Source organism: Pteropus alecto, unplaced genomic scaffold (assembly GCF_000325575.1).
Source record: "Pteropus alecto unplaced genomic scaffold, ASM32557v1 scaffold3, whole genome shotgun sequence".
Taxonomy (NCBI): Eukaryota; Metazoa; Chordata; class Mammalia; order Chiroptera; family Pteropodidae; genus Pteropus; species Pteropus alecto.
Window position 1 is genome coordinate 51,847,478 of NW_006442484.1, and position 8,923 is coordinate 51,856,400.

The window sequence follows — 8,923 nt, forward strand, 5'->3', positions numbered from 1 at the left end:
CATTACTATTATTATTATCTAGTTTAACTAAATTATTTTACAAGTGAGCCAGAGTGTGACCTGCCAATGGTCAAGCACCTAGTAGGTAACTAGGTTTCTGTTGAAGACAAAAGGAGAAGGAAGGGGAAGAAGAGAAACTAGCCTCTTTAGGGGTTAGATTCAAACTTTTTTTTTGATGCCAGACATCAAAGGTACTGTGCATTTTTTTCTGTTGGTTCTTGTTCCATTTTTTGCCTTTAAAGGGGTAAAAAAAACCCAAAACATATACACATGTTCACCGAGAGTTCTGAGCAAACCTTGATCTTTAGATTTTTCCAAAAATTCCAATGCTCTGGAAAAAGGAATATATTACATAACAATCTGAAAATAAAAAGTCAGAAAGCATTTCCACCAAGAGAGATCAATGGCCCAAGCAGGGAGTGTATGGGCAGCATGGGTCCTGGTATCTAATTAAGAGCCAAATAGGTGACCTTATTCCATCAAGTCATAGCTTATTCTTCTGCTTCAATATCATCAAATTAATAAAACATGCTAGTTAAAAACATAAACTTTTTTGGGTTCAAATCTTAGCCTCATCATTTATTAAGTTACTTAACTTTTCTGAGTTTCTTTTTCCTCACATATAAAATAGTATGGATAACCCAAGTGCCATCCTTATAGATGTATTGTGAGAAGTTAATAAACCAATCCAGGTAAAGGACATAGTACAATGTCTAGCATATGATAACTTCTCAGTATTTAATGCTATTATTGCCACACACTGATGTAAAATGATTATATATTTTACAATATTATTACTTCTAGAAAAACATAGCCATTTTTAAAAAGATAATCTTTTATTCATTTGAATAGTTCAGCTTCAAAAATTTAAAGGAAATCTTGGCACATGAAACTATAGAATATCTATCTGTGTCACTACATTCTTAGAAAAATTTCCCTGGGTAATTAGTTTCAAGGAATATTGCTGAGTTTGCATATCATTGTCCTTTACCACACTTTTGAGAATAATTAAATACAGCTCAGAGACAGGTTCTCTCACCACAGATTTATATTAATACATTAATTAACATAAAATATCATTAATTTAATGCTTGCCAAATGACAATGAGAACCCTCAATTTTACATACTGCCAAGTTGCTCATTTCCTGGGGGTCTCTCTATTCCTTATCAATGACTAAATATAGACCGAATCTTTTCTGCCCCTCTGGAATCAATCTTGTCCTTTAAAGTAGCTTTACTTGGCCACGTAGAAATCCAAGATTCAAGCGGATAAAATTTTGTCAATTTCTCCCAGAGAAGGAATGATTTTTTTTCTCATGTATTGGCCATGTTTTCCTGTTTATCCCTTGGTTTCCCTGATCTCTAGCCCCTTCCTCTCATAATATCACCTGAAGAGCTTTTCACCAAACAGGTGTCAGACTCCTTCTCTTGTGGCACCTCCAACAGAACTTGCTTGTGAGTTTTCTGTTTTCTCCAACATATGCAAATTAATTAGTAGCAAAGTATTATCTAGAGCTGTTTGAGATTTAACTGTTGAAATTCTACTCCCTTGGTCAATGGATACTCTGTCACAAATATAAACGAAAATATAAGTTGTGGTTAAAAATGTTGGCAGGGTAAGTGTGGTAACTGGGATAAACTCTGACTTTGGAATCAAGAGATTGGAGTTTAATTCTGCAACCATCATTTACTTCCTCTGTCATCTTTGGTAAATCGTTTAATCTCACTGAGGTTTAATTTCCTCACAGGTTAAATGTGATAATATTTACTCAGAAAGTTATAGGCGAGGTTTCAAAAGGGTGGTTTGGGAACCTCAGCGAATCTCAGAGACCTTAACAGGGTCTATGAGGTCAAAACTATTTTCACAGTAATACTAAGACAGCATCCGCCCCTTCCACTCCCATTCTGTCACAGATGTACAGTGGAATTCTCCAGTGGCTCTGTGACCTATGACATCACAATAGACTGAATGTAGAAGAAATACGAGAACCCAATTCTATTTAGCCAGAAATTAAAGATATTTGTAAACATGTAAACCAATGTCATTGTTATTACTTTTTAAAAAAAAAATGATACTAACCTGTAATGAATTTATTATTTTTTTAAATGAATTAAATATTTTAAGCATTTACCAGTTTAAATTTCTAATATGATAAATACTGATAATTATTTAGCATTTAATTTGGAATTCATTTATTTGTCCTTTCAGTCAACATGTATACATCGATTATGTACTGTTTCCCAGGCACTGAGATAATTTCTGACATTTAGTGATGTGCAAACCCTAACTCCTGCCCTTATAAACATCATATTTAAGCTAAAAATAACAACAAACGAAAATGAGGAAGCTATAGATTCTCTAATGTGCTGCTAAACTAAAAAATAGAAGACATAACTTTTTATCAAATTACACCTCTAGAAACCATGAATATCATGAAAAACTATTATGGAGCAGAGAGAATGGGATTAGGTGAGGAAAAACAGGATGATGGCAAGCCAACAAATGATGTGTTTTTGAAAAGCATGAACACATGAACTGCAATTGTGACCACAGATATTATCCAGGTGTGGTCCTGCTAATAGTGCTTGGCAGAATTACCAATAGAACAGAAGTAAAAAGTTTGCAGAGGATTCTAATTTAAATAGAACAGCTACTCTATGTAGGGGAAAGTGTAGATAGCGAAAAGTACAAATAACAGCTGGCAGCAGTTATGTGTCTCAAAAATCTAGTGTTCTGCTTTTGAATATAGGTTAAAGTAAATATGATATGTCAGTGCTTTTTCCTTTTAGGTTCTGTATCTTAAGATTCCGTAGAAACAGACTGGTGTGATTTTGTGCTCCGCAGAATGTAGGCACTCTCGGTTTATTGATTTGATAAAATTACCATAAACTACTAGGAAAATGTTACTCCAGAAGCATTTTTATAGGTTCAGCCTATTTCCATAACAATTTTTATAAGTCCACCCTTATCCTGTTACTAGGAAAAGTAAGTCTATCACACTCTCTATACCTTACTTAGTGATATTATCTTACCAGCTCTTTTAAAACAGAATGATAGTGCCACCTGAAAAACTCTTGAAAATTTCATGAATATTCTCCTTTTACTTACAATGAACAATATTCCTGGATCGACAAGCTCTAATCTATAAAAGAATGTAAATCAACACATAGACCACTTATTATTCAGAAGAAATATGCAACTTCAAGTTCTCTCTTACATTTTTCAGGCATATTTATGTTTTGTAGTTTCTGTTATGCCTGTAAAATATGTGATCCTTAATGATTGATGTATTTTGCTTACCAGTGTTTAGTAGGCAAAGCTTTAAAGATCTCAAGTTACTTTAGGGGAGCATCCTTCATTTTGATAATTTCCTAATTAATAAAGAACATCTAGCAACATGTGAGCTTACCTGTGAAATCTGTGTTCTTTTTTTGCATATTATAACACTCTATTTCAGAAAGCCTAGTTGACAATCATGCTGGCATCAAAAATTCTCAGCATTGAAAGGAAATTCAACATCCTTTTAGCTTAACAACTCACATTTTGCATGATACCATCTCTCTTTGAATGCTTTTGATGACAATGAATTCCCTAATCTCTAAGACCTCAAGTTCTATCCTGAAATGTCTCTGGCTTTCACACACAATTTACAATTTCTCTCTAACCATGGTGAACAGTTGTGCCTTTTCTTTGCCTTCTTATCATGCTATTTTATCACTTCCTAAAAAAGTGGTACAGAAATTCTGGTTCTTTTTTGATAATGAAGACTAATACATTTTTCTCTGACATTTTTTGTTGTTTTTTGTTGGCAAATAAACTTTAATGTTTAGCTTTCTTGATACTTGCCATTTTTATAAATCCATACTAGTCCTTTGTAGTAGTTCATGATCAGATGCATGTATTATCAAAATTTGACATTTAAAAAAAATCAGTGTCCCACATCTTTATCCATTCATCTATTGATAGACACATAGGTTGTTTCCAAATCTTGCCTATTGTAAAAAATGCTGCAATGAACATAGGGGTGCATGTGTATTTTTGAATTTGTGTTTTCATATTCTTTAGATAAATACCCAAATGTGGAATAGCTGGATCATACGGTAGTTCTATTCTTACTTTTATGAGGAGCCTCCATACTGTTTTCCATAGTGGCTGGTATTCAGCTATATAAAAAGGCGAAATATTACCATTTGCAACAATATGGATGGCCTTTGAAAGTATTATGCTAAGTGAAATAAGTCAGATGAAAAAAGACAAAAACTGTATGATTTCACTCATGTGGAATATAAAATATAAAAGAAACAAACAAGCAAATAAAACAAAACAACAAACTCATAGGTATAGACAACGAATTGATGGTTATCAGTAAAGAAGAGGGCAGGGAAGTACAAAATAGGTAAAAGGGGTCAAATGTATGGTGATGGATGGAAACTAGATTTTTGGTGGTGAGTATGCTATAGTATGTACAGATAATGAATTATGCCGTATACCTGAAACTCATATAATGTTATTAAACAATGTTACTTCAATTAAAAATAGATCAGTGACTCCAGGAAATGTCTCTTGAGTAGCTCTGCTGCATATTTTTTTAAAGTTATCTCTTCTCTTTGTTTTACTTGAGATACGAGTGATATTGTATTTAGAGTTATAGCTTTTTTTTTTTTTTCTTTTAGTCTCATATAATAGAAGCAGACCTAGGAACTTTTCAAGGAATGTGTCTCTTACTACTCAAAGCTCATACTTTTATCTGCTTATATATCTGCTCCTCTTGTCCTCTCTTATAAAGGAGTTTCCTTCTGTATTCTAACAGAATTTATTAGCTTAAATAATAATTTCCAATGAAAACTTTTTTCTTATTTATAAGCAAATAAAAGTATTGAAATATATATTTCATGATTATGACCTAATTTAGCTTAGATTCTCTAACATACTAACTTAATTTATTTTCATGCTATTTGAGAGTCACTGGAATTGTATCTCATGTCCGATTACTCGAGAATGCCGCATTGGAGAATATAACATAACCTTTGCTAATTGGCTTTAAATGCAATTAAATTCTACCTGAGGATCATAATAAAAAATATCGAGTAAGGGAATATTTTTAAAGTTATGTATGTAGTATGTTATTTCCATGGTGCAGCTGATTTTTCTGTTTATTTGTTTGTTTGTTTAATCAAATGCTTTCCTCAGATTACAAAAAATGCCAATAGAGTGATAACTGCCTTTTTTCTTGGATAAGTCAATTTTTATTTTTCCTTCTACCACTTTCTCCTGCATGAGATATAACAAATCATTTTAGAATGTGGTTACTTCTAAGGTAATATTTAATATATCAATTATGTACTATTTACCTTTTTATCTGTAGGTATCAATCCCTCAATACTTTTATTTAATATACAAAGTCATTTATTTGCCTTAAACTAAGAAATTAATGCAAAATAATAGATCCTTTTTATAATGCAACATGGACATATTAAAATATTAATTTAATGAGTCTTTTAGTGAGTATTCTTTGATTATTTAATGATTTAGTGAGTTATACTTACTCAATTTAGAAAGTATGTTAACAAGGTTACAGCAATATATTAACCTCTATCTATTCTTCTGTGATTGCTGATACTCAACTATTACTTGTAACTTTAGTTTTGTTAGATTATTAGCAGAGTGGCAGTTGAAAATGACTGTATATGCCATTTTCCTATAGCCACATGAAATAATTGCTTTTGCTATACTTTCCAGAGAGAATTTAATGTGCTTTTTGATTATCATCTGACAATCCAAATATAGAATTGCTATTTCTCTTTGATCCTTTAAACAGTTTCTACTTCCTGCTTTACACAGTATTATAGTTCTACCCCAAAGAATGTTTAAACATAGAACAAGTGTTACCTGCAATTGTGTATATAGCAAACACAGCAGCCTTTACTCCCCTCAAGTTCAAGGATAGGAACTTCGTTTGTTATCTATCAGCCAACAAATATCCACTCACGTGCCTCCCCATCCCCAACATTTTCAGGCAATTAAGAGTCGAATAATCTTTCTTTCCTTTTGTGGTTTAGGCAGAAGCATAGTATGTGTCATAATCTGAAAGACTCTGGGCAAGGATTGCCGAAAGAGAGGGAGAGAGAAAAATAAGAAGAGAAGGAGGAGGAGAAGAAGGCAGAGAGAGGAGACAGGAGAAAGGTCTGTCTGACTAAGAGGAAATTAGGAGAAATTAGTTCTTTTTTTTTCATATCACATGACCATTTCTGTAAGTAATGCTCTGGGCTACAGTGGCCAGCTTCCAATTCTGAGATAACTGAGCCAAAATGCTCAGGTGACAGAGAGAAAGAAATAACCTTCGTTCTTGGTGACATTATTGTCTCAACAACCATCTCTGAAGCTGCTCTACCGTAATACTGTTTTGTGAAAAAATAAATCACCTCATTTTTTAAAACACATATTTTGATTCAGGTCTTTGATACAGAGTAACATCCAGCTCTTCTCATCTTATGGATAAAGCTCTTAATTTCTCTAACCCTATTCATTTACCTATGATAAGAGCTTCTATTTTGTTTAAATTTCTTTTCTTTAAACATCTTTCTTTTAAACTTAAATAATTTCACTTTTATTTCCTTCTCTCCCTGCTGCAAGTGGAGATGAGAGGCACTAAAAAGTAAAAGGATGATAAATTGAAAGGAGAAATTTGTGGTGATTGTAACACTTTATTTCAATTATATTTAACAATGTTGACTCTGTGAAGAACATTATAGAAACCAAGACATAAAAAGCAATGATTTATTATCATTTTTCATATCGCTAGACAATATGCTAAGTACAGATCACATTAAATACATATTATCTTCTAGAAATGGGTATATAACTTCCCAGAACTTTGATTAATAAAAACTACAACATTAAAAAAGTATTTGACCATTTTTATAACCCACAAACTCAGTGATGCAAAAAATATTGCTGTTCAAATTTTTTCTGAAGACCAAGCTTAATCTCTATCTCGGGCCTCATTCTATTTGATGACATAAAACTTTTTAATTTCTTCTCAGAAAATTCACTTCCAAGGAAATTCATTGAGGATACAGTTTATTTTAGGGATAAGCTTAGTCATATTTAGGCTTTTTCTTCTTCACCTTATTTTCCCCCTATGGTAGAGGTTGTGTTCCTGTATTTTTTTTTTTTTATGGCATTGTGATATTATATAAAGGAATATATCCACGCCAATTCTGCGGTGGTATCTTATGAGAAATAAAAATACACTACCATCGACTCTAGTCATTGGCATCTCTTCACATTGGCTGTTGTCAATATCTCCATCATCCTCTTGCTCTCTTGGTAAAGCTCAGCTGCATTTCCTTAACATGATTTTCCAATCCATTTGCATCTCTGACTTACCATCAGTTCTAATGCTCTAAGGGACAGTTTACTGCCTTTTCGTCAAGCAAGATATTTAAAGATATCAACAAGAGCTCCCTGTTTCTAACATCTCATACAGTGTTCTTATTCCAAACCAGTACTCAAGACAGATAGATGAGACTCTCTCTTGTTCATTTTGAGATCCAATATTATGTTTTAAGAAAGAAAGAGATATTTAATGTGCTAATAGATGTTTAGAAAATTTGAAAGAAAAGTAAGTATGGCATAGGAGGCAAATTGGATATCCTTATTTATCATGGGAATATTAAAATAAACTAAGTAGAAAATTTCAATACATTAACTTCCTTACTTCTAGAAGCATCCACTTGAAACTTAATGCATGCTTCCTAAGAACTAGAACTGCCAACAATAGTTTAAGTAGAAATTTTTCATCCCTCTCTCTCTACTGCCAGACCCCAATCTTCATCAGCAACTTTCCCAATCACTCACACAAATATATCTTTAAGATGCTTTCCAATACAACCAGATCTCCATGATGAAGCCCTGCTTATGTAGAAAGTAAAACCTAGCTCTATCATGATTATTCTCACTTGGACATCTAAGAGAGATTCAGTTTTTCAGTTTTTACATGGTAAATAGATCACAGTCCTCTATTTAGTATTCCATAGTAAATAAAACATGATGTTTATGTTATGAACTAGATTTTAACCTATTTTTAAAAGTAAAAAATTAGAATCTTAGGAATGGTTTAAATTCCACCTCTTATCTGAATGAGGAATAATTTTTATTATATTCCTAAAGATTATTAGTCATGCTTCCAGAATACTTCTGGTCAAATTCCCTTTTATAGTCCTGTAGTCTCTTAAAAGTCACAATAATTTTTTTTTAATCTCAGAGAAAAATATAAAAGAGGATATTACTGGTAATTCCAGCTACACAGTAAGAATCTGTGTAAACTTTTCATAGAAGGATTTAATTCGTATTATAACAAAGAGAACTTTGCAAATATACAGAGTCCTGGAAAAAAATTTGTTCAAATATTGTACTAGCTATATCTTTATTGTTACAATGAATTAGATTTGAATCCACTTTAAAAAAGATAATGGAGCTGAACTTGGACATCTTTACTCCAATCATTTCTGCTTCAGGAGAGAAAAGTTTAGAGAACAAAATAATTCTCTCCTCTATGAAGCTGATATTTGATTTGAGACAAAACCTGAATCTATCTGGTCATCCATAGCTGATATTAGTATGGTAATATTTGAACTTTGAATAATAGTATTTTGAGTAGAGCAGCTGACTTCCCTCTTAGCCTCTCTGTATCCTGAAATTTCTACCTTGCTCTTGGTCATCAACAAATGAAATTGGTCCTTGGTTACCAAAGCTATTCTTGATGTTGGCAAACATTTAGTATACTTGATTTCTGAGCACATTTTATTTTTAGAGTCCAAAATAGTGAGTACTTGTATCATCTGATATGTATTTCCCTATGATACTTACACGCATGGGTTCGCCTGTATTCTACTCTCTAGAGAAACAGAGGAAACACA